This window comes from Pinus tabuliformis, chromosome 1_1, assembly GCF_031772625.1.
Source record: "Pinus tabuliformis cultivar Carrire ecotype Pingquan chromosome 1_1, CPIR1, whole genome shotgun sequence".
Lineage (NCBI taxonomy): Eukaryota > Viridiplantae > Streptophyta > Pinopsida > Pinales > Pinaceae > Pinus > Pinus tabuliformis.
The window spans coordinates 424,436,542-424,455,676 of NC_142297.1; positions in this window are offsets into that span (position 1 = coordinate 424,436,542).

Consider the following 19,135-nt stretch of genomic DNA (forward strand, 5'->3'; position numbering starts at 1 on the left):
CTATAAACTTAATCTTATTCTCTTGGAGCACTTCAATTTGAGCTACAGAGGTGGCACATGCAGCTGTCAGAAGGAAATATGCTTTTCTTATGAGTCAGTTGAGTTGTTGCATGCATGACTTCAGTTAGAACTCAATCAATTGAGTTTGGTGGAGTTGATTGTGGAGTTGATGGAGTTGTGTTAAGTTTAGCTTTGTTAAACTGGTTGTATTTAGTCTAACTGGCAAATAGACTAGAGATGAGTTGGGTGAATTAGTTATTAATTAATTCACAAGTTATTAACTCATAATACAACTCATGAATACATCAGTTAACTCAGTTGCATGTCAGTGCATGTTCAGTTCAACAGGGACAGGTGGTAGAGAATCAGATTGCTATCAGTTGTGACTATAGTTGTGCACCAGATCTTGCACAATCAAGGGATTGAGTATGCCAATGAGTTTGCTCACGTATTTGCCCACATTATAGCTTGTGATCACGTCCAAAAAAGTGTGAGTGACTATTTTGCAGGTGAAAAACGAGTTTGGTGAGCCATTCTCATCAGTTCTTGAGCAGGTATTGAGCAGTGGAGGCAGGCAAGCAGTGGAAGAGATTTGGAGATCAGATCTGAGTTGTATTGTGTGTAACAGAGGTGGAGATACTTGTGAGAAGTATTATGCTGTGTAATGTTACATGACTCAATCATTAATATACAGATAGTTGGGGTTTTTAGCGAGATGCTTTCCCCGGGATACATACTGTGTTAATGTGTGAATTCTCTTGATGTTTTATTGTTATTGATGCTGCTATATTGATGATAAACGTAGAGGAGCTTATGTATTGTGTATGTTTTCCGCAATAGTACATGATCAGGATAATCTCCATTGAATATGTGTTAAATTATTCAAAATTTCTACATGGTATCAGAGCTGCTTGATTTGTAGAAGAGATTTTTACATGATATCAAGTGAGTATTGATCATCAGATCTACTATTCAGGAAGTGTTTACATTCTATTTCTTCAGGCAGAGTCTGTAATCGGGCCAGGTAGCCTCTGGATTCATCCTTCCTTTGGAAGGTGAGATATCCGGTGAATGCCCATACAGTCAATCTCTGTACGAGAAATATTGTGTTCTCACGAATCTTAGATCGGAAGCAGTTGAGTTTGAGCTGGTGGAAATCGAATTTGCAGCAGTGTTGTTGAAATGTCTTTCAATGGATTGCAAATGTTATTCCAAAGCAAGAGCGACCTGGCGCTCAAGGATAAACTCAGAAACAATAAAGGTGAGAATGGATCTTCATCAAAGGTATCTGATGAAGAGAATTGCGCTTTGGCTGCCAAAGCAAAGAAGGGGAAGAACAAGAAAGCTTCTCATTTCGGTGCGAAAGGCAAGAAGCAGGACATGTCCAAGGTGAAGTGTTTTCACTGTCACCAGCACGGACACTATGCCACTAATTGTCCGCAGAAGAAGAAGAACAAGCAGGCTGCCGGATCTTCAGCAGGAGAGGCTCTAGCCTCACAGTTTGAGCTTGATTTTTCATTGATCGCATGCTTGGTTTCAAGTGTGATGGGATCAGTGTGATTCTTGGACAGTGGTGCGTCTTTTCACATGACGGGAGATAGAGATTTGTTCTTTGATCTGGAGGAAAAAGATCTTGGAGTGCACATCGAGATGGGCGATGATGGTAGATACAGTGCGACCGGTATCGGTACCATTTCCTTTGAGAGGGAGTCTGGTAAACCCTTCGTATTGAAGGAAGTCATGCATGTTCCAGGATTGAAGAAGAATCTCAGTGGCGATGTTAGAAGACAAGGGGTATGATGTTGTTTTCAGCGAGGGAAAGGCTTTCCTGCGTAGCAAGACAACTGGTGAGACCCTAAAGATAGGGGTTTGAGTGAGGAACCTTTATCAGTTGCATGTAGATGGATGCGCAGCAATGGCAGGCAAGGCAGAAGGATTGGTGAGCCGGGATGATGGCGAGTTGTGGCACAAGAGATTGGGTCACCTTCACCATGGAGCCTTGAAGATACTGCAGCAAATCACTACAGGGCTTCCTAAAGGCACACTTGCGCAGTCAGATCAGTGCAAGGGGTGTACTTTGGGGAAGTTTGTGAAAGCCACCTTTCACGAGAAGGATAGTCGCACCACGACGATCCTTGAGAGAATTCACACAGACGTGTGTGGACCTTTCTCAGTTGCTTCGACAGCAAAACACAGGTATTATGTGATTTTTGTTGATGATTTCTCTCGTAAGTGCTGGATCTTCTTCATGCAGAAGAAGAGCGAGACATATTCAAAGTTCTGTGAATTCAAAGCACTAGTCGAGAAGGAGTCGGGGAAGAAGGTGAAGGCTCTTAGGAGCGATAATGGTGGTGAATACATCTCGGACGAGTTCAAGGATTTCTGCAAGACAGAAGGGATTCGTAGAGAGCTCATAGCTCCCCATAACCCACAGCAGAACGGGGTAGCTGAGCGGAAGAACAGAACGATTGTGGGTGCTGCACGGGCAATGTTGCATGATCAGGGCCTACCCCTTCACTTGTGGGCGGAAGCATGCAATACAGCAGTTTATGTGCAAAACTTTTGTCCTCATAGGATACTTGGCATGAGTACACCTGAGGAGACTTATTCTGGTAAGAAGCTTGATCTTTCTCATTTGAGGATTTTTGGTGCTAACATTTACATGCATGTGACGAAGGATGCCAGGAAGAAGTTGGAGCCGACCGCAGAGGTTGGGATATTTGTGGGGTACACTGATACGCCCCACAACTATCGTGTGTATTTGCCAGACAGTGGTAAAATTGTTGTGCGACGGGATATAAAATTTCAGGAGGAGAAAGCCATGAAGTGTTCGCTTGAGAGGGAGCTACACTTGCATGCAGATGAGGAGCTATTAGTTCCTAAGGATGAGCTTCAGGATGTGGATCAGCCACAGGATGAGGTTCATGGAGTGGAAGAGACCACTCATGCAGCGCCAACCATCAGAGGGTGAAAGCGCTTGACAGAAGCTAAGCGACTGGCTCAAGATGCAGAGAAAGTTGTAGGACCACCTACAGCCCAACGCAGGCAGAGACAGTCACCTGATCGGTACACTGGATACATGGCTCTTATGAGCAAGTGTGTTGTGACTGAGCCATCCTCTTTCAAGGAAGCTGTGGAGGATCCCGCATGGGTAGACGCCATGGTGAAAGAGTATGATTCTATTGTCAGAAACAGTGCATGAGAGATTGTTCCTAGATCGGAAGGGAAATCATTGGTGGGTTCGAGATGGATCTACAAAGCTAAGCAGGCAGCTGACGGGAGTGTGGAGAAGTACAAGGCAAGATTTGTTGCCCGAGGCTTTTCACAGATTGAGGGGATCGATTATGAGGAGACCTTTGCACCTGTCGCAAGGTATTCTTCCATACGGACGATTCTTGCTCTCTCAGCGCAGATGGGATGGCACATTCATCAGATGGATGTGAAGACTGTGTTCCTCAACGGAGTCATTGAGGAGGAGGTGTACATTGAGCAACCCGAAGGCTTTGAAGTCTTCAGCAGCGAGTCGCATGTGTGCAGGCTCAAGAGAGCGTTGTATGGGTTGAAGCAAGCACCACGTGTTTGGTACACACGGATAGACAGCTATTTCATAGGACTTGGATTCTCCAAGAGCGAGGTGGATCCGAACCTATACCAGATTGTGGTGGAGGGTAAGTTGCTTATCATTGTACTGTATGTTGATGATTTGATTCTAACAGGTGATGAGCTGTTGATACTGTCATGCAAGAAGGATCTTGCTACAGAGTTTGAGATGAAGGATTTGGGCCTCCTTCACTATTTCCTGGGATTGGAAATATGGCAGCGTAGTGGTGGACTGTTTGTTTCTCAGGGCAAGTATGCTCGGGAGATACTGTAGAAGTTCAACATGCATGGCTGCAAGCCTGTTGATACTCCTCTTCTTGGAGGTTGGAGGAAGGAGGATGCCACTTCGGGAGAAGAAGTGGATGCCACTGTTTATCGACAGTTGGTGGGGTCGCTGATGTATTTGGTCAATACACGACCTGATATATGCTATGCAGTTAACCAGCTTTCACAAGTTATGGTTATTGGTTAAGCCTACCAAGCTCTTCTGGAAGGCGGGCAAGCATGTATTGCGCTACTTGAGAGGCACATCGGGACATGGTTTGTGGTACAGACAGGAGGATGAGGTGAAGCTATGTGGCTTCACAGATGCAGATTGGGCAGGGAGCCCAACAAACAGAAAGAGCACATCAGGAGGGGTCTTCAGTATTGGATCGACAGCAGTTTCTTGGTACAGCAGGAAACAGAGATCTGTGGCACTTAGTTCAGCGGAGGCCGAGTATATGGCAGCAAGTTTGGCTGCATGCGAGGCTATATGGATGAGGAAGATCCTGGTTGGTTTGTTCGGTTCTCATTTGGATCCTACTGTGATTTACTGTGATAACCAGAGTTGCATTAAACTCTCGGCTAATCCTGTATTTCATGATAGATCCAAACATATTGACATCAGGTACCATCATATCAGAGATTGTGTGCAGCGGAGGATCATGTTGCTTTCATACATTCCAACGGAGGATCAGGATGCTGATATTCTGACGAAGGCTCTCACCAGGAGCAAATTCGAGTACCACCGAGGCAGGATAGGGGTTGCTGATAATCCATATCTTGTCGAGAGGGAGTGTTGAGATTGCAACAAGATGATGGAGCTTAGTGAAAAGAGTCGCCTTCACTAAGTGGGCCCGCAGGCTATTTTTGGCGCAAGTCTATTTTTAGACATATGGATCATGTCTATGGATTGCAGGTTGTTGTTTATGGATGATTGGTCAAGTTGGGAAAAATAGATGGACTTCTATTTTTGATGAAAGTGTGAGTGATCAAAGTCTATTTTTAGACTGGCTGTCAAAAAATAGAAAAGTCAAATATTATTATCTCACAATAATATTTGGACTATAAACTTAATCTTATTCTCTTGGAGCACTTCAGTTTGAGCTACAGAGGTGGCACATGCAGCTGTCAGAAGGAAATACGCTTTTCTTATGAGTCAGTTGAGTTGTTTCATGCATGACTTCAGTTAGAACTCAATCAGTTGAGTTTGGTGGAGTTGATTGTGGAGTTGATGGAGTTGTGTTCAGTTTAGCTTTGTTAAACTGGTTGTATTTAGTCTAACTGGCAAATAGACTAGAGATGAGTTGGGTGAATTAGTTATTAATTAATTCAAAAGTTATTAACTCATAATACAACTCATGAATACATCAGTTAACTGAGTTGCATGTTCAGTTCAACAGGGACAGGTGGTAGAGAATCAGATTGCTATCAGTTGTGACTATAGTTGTGCACCAGATCTTGCACAATCAAGGGATTGAGTATGCCAATGAGTTTTCTCATGTATTTGCCCACATTATAGCTTTTTCTCATGTCCAACAAAGTGTGAGTGACTATTTTGCAGGTGAAAAACGAGTTTGGTGAGCCATTCTCATCAGTTCTTGAGCATGTATTGAGCAGTGGAGGCAGGCAAGCAGTGGAAGAGATTTGGAGATCAGATCTGAGCTGTATTGTGTGTAACATAGGTGGAGATACTTGTGAGAAGTATTATGCTGTGTAATGTTACATGATTCAATCATTAATATACAGATAGTTGGGGTTTTTAGCGAGATGCTTTCCCCGGGATACATATTGTGTTAATGTGTGAATGCTCTTGATGTTTTATTGTTATTGATGCTGCTATATTGATGATCAACGTAGAGGAGCTTATGTATTGTGTATGTTTTCCGCAATAGTACATGATCAGGATAATCTCCATTGAATATGTGTTAAATTATTCAAAATTTCTACACACCTGACCATAGACATGGTTGAACCAAATCTTTATTTCAACTATTCACCCCCGTGCCATATTCCAAACACGAATATGGAATCTCATGGATAAACCAATCCAAAAATAACCAATGTAATCCATAGGTTAAACCACCTCCACCCTCACCAAACCGTGATCTCACCAAAACCGACACGGGGATCACAAAACTATCCTTGAGTAATTTTTTGTCCCCTTGTCTCTTAGGTTTTACCGCAATCCACACCGGATCACTAGGCCCTAAACTAAGACTCTACCCTTGGGCTTTACCATGTATCCTGCCGAAACCGGTCAAAGGATCCATGGGATTTTAGGAATTTTCTTGAGACCACCTCTACCTCAAATTCTGAAACCATCTGGAAATTCCAAAGCTCAAAACCGAGAAACAATCCCATCACACCATGGTTATCTGGAAAAATGAAAGGAAAGGTTTAAAGCCATTGCCATAACCCGACAAGACCATGCTAGAGACAACTAGAGAACCAAATACCAACATGAAAAGCCATGCATATCAAAACCAGCTAGGAAATCACACATGTAATATGTTACCTGCAAGTATTCCTATTGAAGTTGCTTGATCATACTCTTCCTTGTTTTCTCTTTTCTTTCCTTTCTTTTCCTTGTCCTTCCTTTGCTTGCTTTTCCCTTCCTTAGTACAAAGATAGAATTCTCCAAGGAAACTCTAAGTGTCCAAGAGTGTGAGAGAGAGAATGATGAGAGAGTTCCAAAACTAAACTGACAAAAGGTTACATTGACCAAGACTGAGCAAGAGCTTTCCAACTGATCCTCATAAACCTTTTTATCAATGAGACCTCTATTTTCTTCCATTTCCATTATTTTCCTTCATTTTCTTCCTCACATGCAACATGTGACCTTTCACCTTCATTTTGATCTAGGTGGATATTGGTGGCCACCCTCTAATTCCACTTGGATCCCCACAGTGCTTCTTTCAGTTTTCAGTTTCCTCTATAGTTTACTATTTTTAGCAGTTTTTAGGGTCCTAAACTTTCAGAGCCATTTTGAGGCCCTAAACGATGTTTTTTTGGAAATCTACTGCCAATGATTTTTTTGTTAAAAAATCATCTTTTTTGTCGTAGTCCTCGGAGAGATCTTTCCAATGGAATATCATGCGCGTCAAACAGAGATAATACGACCAATTCGCGACCCCGAGAAGTTGGTTGTCCAACTCACCCCAACGGGGCCGACAAACTCTTGGTGTTACATCTCCTCGGGTTAGGGTTTTGGTTGTTTAGGGTTTTCTCTTATTGTTCAATAATAAAAAGGCCCTTGAGCCTCATTGTAAGACAGTTAAGAGGCATGTAGCCACCACATCTCTTCTCAGAGATAAGCTACCATCACCCTAGCTGCTTTATTTCCATTACTGTTTGTAAGCATATTCAGTATTTTACATTAATGAAATGAAGTATTATTTCCACTGCATATCTGTGTTTATGGTTATCTCTATAACTTGTTGCATTCCTATTTAAGTTCGGATCAGTGGTATCAGAGCGGTCTGCTTTTTTCTTAGTTTTTCTTTGCATGTCCCCAACGAGGTCAGGATATAAGGAGTTAGGGCTTGAATTGGTCGAACCTTTGCAAGACCAGCCTCGCAAATCCCGACGGCCTCCCATGGCGGATGAAAATAAATACAAGGAGGCAAGAGATCCTATCAAAACCTTGCTCGAAGAAGCCCTTGAGCGACAACGGAACGTGATGATGGACAGTTTTGCCCAGATCCTTCAGCGGCTACCCAGAAGCGAAGCATCGGCTTCCAGTAGCTACTCTGGAAACGCCACGCCCTTTAAGGTACAAGTTAATTTTGAAATCCCCATATTCGAGGGTCAGATAGACATAGATGCCGTAGATAAATGGTTAAATCTGCTAGAGGGTTATTTTTCTGTTCATGAATTTTCAAGTTGGGAAAAGATTGTTTTCGCTCTTCTCAAAGCAGCCCCCCACGTCAAGGACTGGTGGGAAACCTACTGCGAGCAGAAGGATGAAAATACCGGGTCACTATTTTTAGCTGCACCCACCTGGAATTCATTCCGGGATGCCATTAAGGAGCAGTACTACCCTATTGGAAGCTATGAGGATGAATACATAAAGTGGACCACGCTGCGGCAGGGAAGGGACCAAGATGTGTCGAAGTTCACCAATATTTTCCATACCCTTCGCACGAAGTTGGGCATCAAGGATTCAGAGCATCATTTGATACTCAAATACCGCGGCTGCCTGCACAAGTACATCTAGGAAGAAATAGAATTCCTGAACATCTCCTCGCTTGGCACAACATACCGATATGTCATCAAGGTTGAGCAGAAGTTTAAACAAAAGAAGCGAGACTTTGGATCTGCGAATCTGAAGCAAGGGAAAGGTGCCCCTAAACCACATAACAAAGGACAAAGCCAAGGCGAGGCAGCCCAAGACAACCCGCCAAAGTTGCAAGCAAAGAATAGTGCCGTGAAGCTGAAAAGGGACACGAGAAAATGGTGTGAGTTTCATAAGAGCTCCACTCACAACACGAGTGTTGGGCCAAGCAGTCACTGGTGGCTGAGCTAAAGGTTTCAGAATCAGATGCATGTTCCGACTTTGAGTTAGAACCTGACAAGGGGAAGGACAAAGGGAAGCAGATCATTGATGTGGATCCCAATGCCACTGTTGCTACTGCCAAGATCCAGAAAAATGAACCCGAAGATCCAGAGGAGGAGGAGCGTCTCTTCCACTCCCAGATGTGGGTAAAGGGCTCCCCGCTACAGTTCATTGTCGATAGCTGGAGCCAAAAGAACCTCATTTCGACAAAGGTCGTGAAGCAGTTGGGCTTACCGACCATAGCACATCCACAACCGTACACCATCGGGTGACTTCACCAAGGACATGATCTTCATGTGAACCAGCAGTGTCGCCTTCCATACAACATCAAGCCCTTCACAGATGAGGTATTGTGTGACATTGCTGCCCTTGAAGTTTGTGATGTATTATTAGGACAACCATACTTATGGAAGCAACATGTTGTGTACGAATCAAGGCCCCGTGTTGTTATTATTACATTGGGAAATAAGTTGTACAGGATACCAAAGGTAGCACCGCCTACCGCCATCTCTTTGATTACTGCAAAACAATGCAGTAAGCTCATTTCCAAAACTGGGAAATTTGTTTTCCTGATGATACGCCCTTAAGGGAAGAAGAATACGGTGGCCACAGCCTCCATATTGGGCCCCTCCGCACGACAACTACAAATGGACAAGGTCGTGGAGGAGTACGAGGACATTTTCACCTCCCCTGCAGGGGTTCCTCTGCACTATCAGGTCAAGCACTCCATCGATCTAACCCCAGGTGTGCCGCTACCCAATGGACCAATTTACCGGCACTCCGTTCTGGAGAACGATGAAATCAAGAGGCAGATACAGGAGCTGTTGCAGAAAGGTCACATCCGTCCGAGTTCATTGCCTTGTGGGAGCCCAATTGTGTTGGTACAGAAGAAGGATGGGACTTGGAGACTCTGTATTGACTATCGGGCGCTGAACAAGATCACTGTCCGTAATAGGTACCCGATCCCGTGGATTGATGACCTCCTGGACCAACTAAAGGGGGCAAAATATTTAAGCAAGATCGATCTGAAGTCAGGGTATCACAAGGTACCAATCGAACCCTCTGATGTGTGGAAAACTACCTTCAAAGCCAAGGAGGGCCTTTTCGAATGGTTGGTTATGCCTTTTGGATTGACGAATGCTCCTGCAACCTTCATGAGGCTAATGGATGACATCTTGCGGCCATTCACCAACTCATTTGTAGTGGTATACTTGGATGACATTCTGATCTTCAGCCAGAGTTGGGAAGAGCACCTCCACCACATCCGACAGGTTCTCCAAACATTGCGGCAACACAAGCTATGTGCCAATTTGGAGAAATGCACTTTTGGCATGACCCAGGTTCAGTATCTGGGATACATTATTGATCAGAAGGGGTGCATGTGGATCCAGCCAAGATCCAAGTCATTTGGGATTGGCCATCTCCAACCACTCTGACAGAGCTCCGCAACTTTCTAGGTCTTGCCAACTTCTACCGCGGGTTCGTGTTGGGGTTTTCTCATATCACTTGGCCTTTGAGTCAAGTCACCAAGGGAGGAGCGAAAGCAAAATTCTTTTGGTCTGAATCTCAACAGAATGCATTCATGGAGTTGAAAGATCGCCTCTGCACGGCACCAGTGCTCGTGTTACCAAATTTACAACAACCATTTGAGGTCGAGACAGATGCCTCTGACTATGCTATTGGGGCAGTCTTTACTCAACACGGACATCTAGTGGCATATCACAGTGAAACACTTTCAGACACAGTTTGGAAGATCCCACTTATGATAAATAGATGTATTCCATTGTGCAGGCCTGCTGACAATGGAAGCATTACATTTTGGGGAAGGAAACGGTCATCCACACAGACCACCGACCCCAGCAGTTCATACAGACCCAAGGGAAATTATAGAATGATCACCATCAGAAGTGGTCCGCATACCTACAACAGTTCCATTTGAATATCAAATATAAGAAGGGCAGCACTAGTAATGTTGCAGATTGCCTCAATCGACCACCGATCTGTTGGGTGTGGAGCCTGATTATCTTCTATATTCAAAGGTATCGCCACATTGGACCCCAGTTCGAAATGGGGGCGGCAACGCCGCCCGTAAAATATTCGCTACAGGGGGGTCCAAAGGGGGGCGGCTGCGACCTTTGGGAGCCCCCCCCCTGGCAGGGGGTTTCGGGGGCAGCACCCCCGATGCTAAAAACAACTATAAAATTGCCTTGTAAAAGTATAGTAATTTCTAGTCAATCTGGGCCGTTCATTAGGCAGATGATCTAACAGTAGAACTTATGTTTAGTTTAGGGTTTTTTCGCCCTAGAAGGCAACCCCCTCTCTTTGTATGAGGGTATTGTATTTGAGGCTGTGTGATAGATGTGTATTCTGTGAGCGGGAAATAGAGAGGTGAGACTGTGAGAGAAAACAGAGTATATTACAGCGGATCTGCTGTAGGTTGTGTCTCTTCATTTTGCTGGATAATAGAAAGGAAGGACTGGCTGTTCGGGGTGGACGTAGCCCAAACTGGGTGAACCACATATATCTGTGTCTCTCTTGTTTTATGTGCTTTCTGTGTTTATATTTCTGCAATATTTTATGTGTTCCATTGCTCCATAATATATAATTTTCTAACACAATCATGGCGTTAACCACCGTGCTCAACTCTTATGGGCACGAGACTTCTGATTGGCCACTGCTCTACAAAAGTGATATGGAATTCGACCACACATACCAGACCCTCTTGGAGGGTCAACATGTTCCAAATTTTCACCTCCAGGGCGACCTGTTATGTCACCTGGGTCACCTTTGTGTTCCTTTAAGCGAGCATTCCAAGATGATTTGGGAAGAACACTACAGTCGAGTTGTTAGGCATTTTGGGGTCGAGAAAATGGTGGCAGTACTGCAGAAGTATTTTTATTGGCAAAATCTTCTACAGGATGTCAGGAAGTACATTAGATCATGCACTACCTGTGCCATTGCCAAACCAACCATCAAGAAGCAAGGCCTCTATACCCCGCCGCCTACCCCTAGTCGACCTTGGGAATCCATCTCCATGGATTACATGTCAGGCCTTCCTTCCAATAAGCATGGAAATGACTGTATTTTTGTGATCGTCAACAGGTTCTCAAAGATGGCCATTATGGCAGCCTGCAAGAAGAATATCACAGCAAAAGCCACTACTAAACTCTTCTTTGAACGAGTGTGGGTACACTTTGGGATCCCACAGTCTATCATCTCAGATCGGGACAGCAGGTTTCTCAGCACATTTTGGTCCAGTCTCTGGTCGATGCTGGGCACCAAACTCACTAAGTCCATAGCCTTCCATCCTCAAACTGATGGCCAGACAGAGGTTGTCAACAGGATGATCATACACATTCTGCACATGTACAACTCAAAGAATCCACGCACATGGGACGAGAGCCTCCCCTATGTTCAGCACAGCTACAACCGGGGTCTCCACAGCTCGACTGGCCATATCCCTTTTCAGGTGGGCTTGGGATTCCAGCCACTATGTCCCATTGATGTGGCCATGCCATTTGCAGCTACTCACGCAGATTCGGCTCATGTCCAGTCTGAAACAGATAAGGCAAACAGCTTCATTGAGCACATCCAACATATTCGCCAGTAGGTCCATGACATTCTGGAGAAATCAAATGCTAAGTACAAGCAGCGACATGATCAACATCGGGTGCCACACAAGTTTCAAGTGGGTGACAAAGTCTGGTTGCATTTTCAAAAGGAACGCCTTACCAGAGCCTATCGGAAACTCAGACAACTCCGATATGGTCCTTACACCATTACCAAGGCTGTGGGAGACAATGCATTTGAGCTTAGCATTCCCCCATTCCTTGGCCTGCACCTGGTGTTCAATGTGGACCGCCTTCGGCCATACTTTCCACCATTACTAGACACGTCCGACATTGCATAACAACTCACACCCACAGAGTTAAATCCAGATTGCATGGAACAAGCTGCAACTGATCGGATCATGGACACACAGATCAAGCACACTCGCCAGTAGAATATCCAACTGTATCGAGTTGTCAAATCAGGCCAACTCCTTCACCAGGGCAAGTGGCTCACGAGGGACCAAGTTCAGCAGAAGTTCCCTCATCTTATGGAGGAACTCAATGCAATGGGGACCATTGCTTCCTAAGGGGGGAGGAACGATCTAGGTGGATATTGGTGGCCACCCGCTAATTCCACTTGGATCCCCACCAGTGCTTCTTTCAATTTTTCAGTTTCCTCTATAGTTTACTATTTTTAGCAGTGTTTCGGGTCCTAAACGTCTGGAGCCGTTTTGAGGCCCTAAACGACATTTTTTGGGAAATCTACCGCTAGCAATTTTTCTATCAAAAAATTGTCTTTTCCGTCGTATTCCTCGGAGAGATCTTTCCAATGGGCTATCATGCGCGCCAAACAGAGATAATACGACCAATTCGCGACCCCGAGAAGTTGATTGTCCAACTCACCCCAATGGGGCCCACAAACGCTTGGTGTTACATCTCCTCGGGTTAGGGTTTTAGTTGTTTAGGGTTTTCTCTTATTGTTAAATAATAAAAAGGCCCTTGAGCCTCATTGTAAGATAGTTCAGAGGCATGTAGCCACCACATCTCTTCTCAGAGATAAGCTACCATCGCCCTAGCTGCTTTATTTCCATTACTGTTTGTAAGCATATTTCAGTATTTTACATTAATGAAATGAAGTATTATTTCCACTGCATATTTGTGTTTATGGTTATCTCTGTAACTTTTTGCGTTCCTGTTTAAGTTCGAATCACATTTTCTCCTAATTTCCATTATTTTCATAAATAAAATTCCAATTAATGCCACTTTGCCTTTCCAAAGCCTTTTCCATTGCCTTTTCCAATTTCCTTTAGCCATAATAAACTAAATAAAAACCTGCTAGGATTTTTTTCTAACCATTCATCTTGGAATACTTGTCCCATGACCTTGGTCTTATTTTTTTCCTTTGTTAACTTTTACATCGAATTTTGACCAGGGCTCTTACAGTCTTGTCACTTTTGTAAGGGTCTCATTGGAAGTAATGGTTTTTCATCGAATATCTTATATGTGGAGCATTGTCCCTGTTATCACCCAGGTTGTTCCCTTTGACTCCCAAGGGAATACGGCCGGGGTAACCACTAACCAATCTTTGGATTACAGCTTCTAGCCAAACTGTAATCAGAGAGGGCTCTCTCTTTAAGGTTGTCTCTGCTTTGAGAAGAATTTTAGGCTAGCTATGATGCTCAAGGTTTATTTTTGGACTTGGTTGGGTGATGATTTCAATCAAGATATATATGTGCTCACTAGTATGTTCTAGGCCATTGGGCATGGAGTCAGTGGTCCTTTAGTAGTTTGGTGTGCTATGTTGATATAGTAGTGATGCTGCAGAGCTGGATAAGTGTCTGAGAAACAATGCTTTGAAATTGTGATTAAGTGTGATGTATCCAGTTCATGAAAGGCAGTTAAGAATCTTCCAATAAACTGATATGCAAAGGAAGTGAGAATATTATTTAGAAGCAGTGAAGAATTTCTAGACAACATTCACATTTATAGAATTAATGAAAAACATGAGCATTTAAGAATTCATGTCCATAGTTAATTCTGAAGAAAACGTTTACAACAATAAAAGATTGAGCACAGAGTGTAACCAAACATATCCTGCACTATCCCTTTTCTCTTATTGCTAGATTTAGTGAAACATGAGCATTAGTTAATAACATAAGAAGACAAAACAGAGATTAAGAAAACTTACTATTCCATCAGACAGCACAAGAATTCTGCAACAGCACGCATGTCATCAGCAAGACATCAAATTTTCAGGAAATCACTGAGCTGGTCTAGCCCTTTGTATTAGATAATCTAAAAGTGTACAATACATTTGCCTCAGAGTGAAAATCACCAAACCCTTATGCGTTGCTAAGGGGGGTATATATACAAAATTTACATAAGAAAAATATCAAGGAAATGAGTTAATGGCTCATTGATGTTATGCCAACTCCTGGAGCCTTGTAGCTGAGAAAGTTAATGCTGTAATAACTCTTTAGTGCTTTTAGCTATTCAAAATAGTTAGAAATTGTTGACTTGGTGGCTGTTGGAGTCGGTTGAGGGTACGCTGTCCAAAATTTGTGTATCTTCTTATCCTTTGGGCTAGCTGTCGTTCTCCATGTGCTTAGTCACCTTTCAGCTGCCTTAAATGCTAACTTTATTCTGCTGTTTGTCTTCTAGTGAGTTGGAGCTGGCAATGACCGAGCAACTGGAGCTATCGTGGCAGAATTTGAAGCATTGCCTGCCACCAATCCTCCTTGGGCAACTGATGTCTCCGAATTTTCACTAAAGTTTCATCGGCCTCTGTATATCTGTAAAAATTTGGAGGAATTTCAAAAAGGTGCTTTACCTCATTTTCAATAAAAAATAGGCCTTCAAGTTTATTGTATAAGCTCTGTCTTGTTGGAGGCCCTGTTTCCTCAGAAGTACTGCCAGATGCAGTGATTTGATTTTCAATGTAAGTTTCCATCCTGTTGGTGTACTGCTCTCTGGAGATCAGTCTTCCTGCACCGCTTAGTAGGCTGGGCAGTCCTTTTGCTTGCAGTGCTGCCATTTTGAGTTGGTACTCATCCACCTCAGCCTGTATTTCATAGCACTTCCTCTCCACAGTTTGTACATAATTCCTGAGAGAGAGTACCTTCTTAGCTGTGAGGACAGCCTCTGTTCTGTTGACTATGCCAATGGCTGCCAGTTCCTCCTTTTCTTGCCTGTTCAAAAAGTCTATCATTCTATTGGCCTGGTCAGGCATGTTTCCCAGCGCTGTCTTGGCCCTTTGAATCTCTGTTTGTGCCTGGCCGATTAAATCCATCTGCTCATGTATGGTTTTAATTGACTTCCATTGCTTAGTGATGGATTGGTCAATTTTGGCCCATAGAATCCTTTTTATTTGAGCCATGGTGCTTTCCAGATTCAGCTCCTTCTCCAAGGCCTTTATCTTTTCTTTTAGGGCCTTTATTTCTCTGCCTTGTTCTGCCACAGTTATTTTTGATTTGTCATATTTGGCATCTAATTCTGCCAATTTTTCCTTGGCCTGTTTTATTTCATTTTCCTGGAGCTCCATTTCTTTAATGGCTTTAGTCAATTCTTCCACGCTTGTGCTGGAATCTGGAGCTGTTGTTGTTGCTGTTGCTTCTGTTGTGGGAGCCACTGCTGCCTCTGTAGTTGTTGCAGTGGTTGAAGTAGTTGGAGGAGCTTGGGATGTAGACTCTCCCTGTTTATCTTGTAATGCCCCTTCAAGCTCTTTCTCCAAATCGAGGACCTTTTGGTTTAGCTGCATTATGAGGTCCAGTTTCTCATCAGCCTATTTTGCCTGCTGTAATTCTGATGTTTGAGGGTGTTATGTGGGCAACAGCTTCAACCTCTTCTTTAGTGCATTGAGGTCATCCTCCTTTTTCTTCATAAGGGCCCTTACACCCTTTGGATCCTTAGGATCATGTCCTAGGTCGATAATAATGTCCTCAAGTGATTTTATTCTGTTGTCTTTAGCTAGGGAGGACATTCTTTCAAAATCCAACTGAATGTTGGTATTTTTTAGTGACTCTTTTAGTTCATGGGCCATGGTTGCCCTGTCTACCAAGGTTGCATAGACCATTTCTCCAGTCTGTTTGTGGAGTTCAATTTGGTCCATGGGATGGATGTCTTTGGCTAGGACCTCCACCCTTGTCTTCACATAATCTGCCCCTGATTTTGGATGGGGCACTGTAGGTTTGAAATGGCTGAGGATCATTTTCTCCTCTTGAATGTCATATACAGACATTAGCCTTTCTTTTTGGGCTGGTGTTGCATTAAGAAATTGTTTATAAACTTCCACCCTCAGCAAGTCATTATGTGCCTTAATTTGCTTGAAATAAGCCTTAGTGCTTTTGGGCTTCTTGCTCTGCTGAGAGGAGGAAGACACCTCCAAACCAAGTTGTAATCCTTGCTCCTGCTGAAAGGAGCTTGTACCTGTATGCTGGCTGCCCTCCCTGTCTTTCCTTGAACTGTCAAGGATTTCTTCAGTGATGTCTTCTACCTCTGGGGAGTCAGCTCTTTGCCTTTTGGTCTGGGGTTTTTGGGAGGATCCACTAGCAGGAGTAGACTCTTCTCTGTCTCTTTTTGTACCCCTCTCCTCCTGTGCTGGGGTCTGCATAATTGGAGCTATTTGTGGCTCAGTTTGTGGAGGGGGAGTCTGCTCTTGTTGTTGCTCTGGTTGCTGCCCTTGTTGCTGCTCTTGTTGCTGCTCTCCTGAAGGGGCAGGCTTTTCTTTCATGGTTTCTTCTTCAGCACCCATTATTCCTTTCCCTTTGTCTGTACCTGGTGCTGCTGTAGACGGTGCCTGTGTGGCTGGTGCAGTTCTTGAGGCCGAGGTCCCTTCTCCTGCTGAGTGCGACCGTTTGAAGGGTACCTGCTGCACAAATCTAGGTCAAGAGTCTTTTCCAGTTCCTTGACATTCTTTAGCATTGTCTCTTCTTCAGTTAATTTTTCAATTAAAGTATCCTGCTGCCATTCTTGCTGGTTGGCATATTTTTCAATGTGTGGATATTTGCAATGCTTATAACCTAGCAGCCTGTACTTGACTCTTCTAGCAGTAATGAAGCCTTCAGGGTCGTAAGGGACCCAGCGGAAACTATGTGATAGCTTGTATTTGTCTTTGAGGATTAGGTCAGCATCTTCCCATCCTTCTTTTCTATTCATGATGAAGGGGCCCACCTGGTGCTTGAACTTGAGGTGGGCTTTCTTTTTGGAGCTGTGAAAGTGAGTGAGGTCAGAGTGAATTAACTGCCTATAATACTCCAAGGCAAATATCCTCATAGGCACATATTTTGGGAGCCTGTATGGACAGAGCTCACAGCCATAGACTCTGATGACTGTATGATCCTCATATAGTTACCAATCACCTATTTTGTAATTCTTGGAGAGCTGCAGGACTTTCTATATTTCAGTTGATATTCTGGGAGGAGGGGACCTCATCAATAAGCAAGAGACAGGGTATACAAATTGGTCAATAAATTCACAATAGGAATAGGGTGAATTTTGGATTTTGTGATAGACAGATGTCCAGAAGATAACAGATCTTCTTTCCCCTTTATAATCCAGCTTTTTGATGTAGCATGGAAAAACCTCGGACTGATAGTACATAAAAAGGTGGTAGATATAGGATGAGTACTTGAAGACACCCTGTCTATCTACTTTGCACAGCTGATCATGAATCTTGTTAGCTATGAACTTGGCAAAGTTATATTTGCGGGCAGGGGGTTGGCCTGGGCTGTAAGTAGCTAGCAATACCAGCATTGTTTCATCCACATGCTCGCTGGTTCTGTATCCCAATACATAAGCAATCATGTCCAGCAATAGTCTGCCTACCTCAGTAAAATAGACATCCAAGTAGGGAGGTGGCCCTGTGGGCTGGCATTCAGGTCTCATAAATGACCTGGTGATCTTCTGAATATCCTCACTGGTCATCTTGGCACCAGTGTCCAGCAGATAATTCATGGAAAATGGGAAAAGCATCTCAATTTGATCAAAGTGGAGCATCTTATTTATGGATTCAGGATTAATGTGAAAGAGGATGCTCCCAGATGGAGACTTAATAGCTCTTTACTGCACATCATAGTTTTCAGCACATAGGCGAATAATCTCAGGAAAAACATTGACAGAGGGGAGACAGTAGTATGGCAGATTTGACTCCCATATCCCATATGTATCCTGACCATTCAGGTAGTCATCTCTTAATTGCCTGAAGGTCTGCAAAAAGTCCTTGTTACCCACAAAGTCTTCAATGAGGTAGTCCCTGTCAGCAAGAGGCAAGGACTCCAGGTCTTTGTTTTGTGCATTTAAAGGAGCAACACTGAGGGCTGAGGGTGCAGGAGCAGCCATTGTGTAATCTGATTTTGAATAAGGTGAGTGCAATGGTTTGCAAGGTTCCTCAGAGCTTAAGTGACTGGCTGACTGTAAATAATGCTTGAAATTATCTTCAAAGTGGAATTAAGCAAGCTTGGCAGACTTGTCTCTGCTGTTTTTTGGTAAATTCACAGGGATTGTGAATTGGTGAGGATGATTGCAGAGGATGTGCGGGCTTCAATTTGGTGACATGCAGACTTGGGCTTCCACCCGGCAAAAGGGAACAATGCCGAGCAACTCGGGGCTAAATTTGTAATTGTCAAGCCGTGAATTATCGTTTGAATGTCAAATTCGTGGAGCTGGGGCAATGTGGGTTGATTTAATTGCAAATTAAGAAGTGGACAGTGTGCAATTTAGGATTAGACCGATGCTTATTGGAGAATTCGTATAGAAATGGCATGCATAGGGGCGAAACAAGGAACTTGCGGTGAATACCTGGAAAAACAGCACTGAATGTCTTCGGGCCGAGCAGGGGGAGCTCACTGCGGCTGGATTGACAAGTGATGGCAGCCGCGACTTTGAATTTGATAGCTCGAAGGCAATTTCGCGGTAAACAAGTTAGCAGTTGCTGCGTCCTTTTCGCTTGAAAACAACCACAAACGGCTAGTTTGGCTGTTTTTAACGACAAATTTGGGCAAAAAGGGTCATTGGCGCTTTTTCCGCCAATGACGTCAGCATGACGTCATGGCGGGCCCGGGGTACGGAGGGTGACGTGGACGCTGAGCTGGAGGCCAGCGTGGACGGACACGGTGGCGGGTGGAGAACAGTTGCAGGGCGACGTGGAGGGCCACGGGGCGCCAGGGCG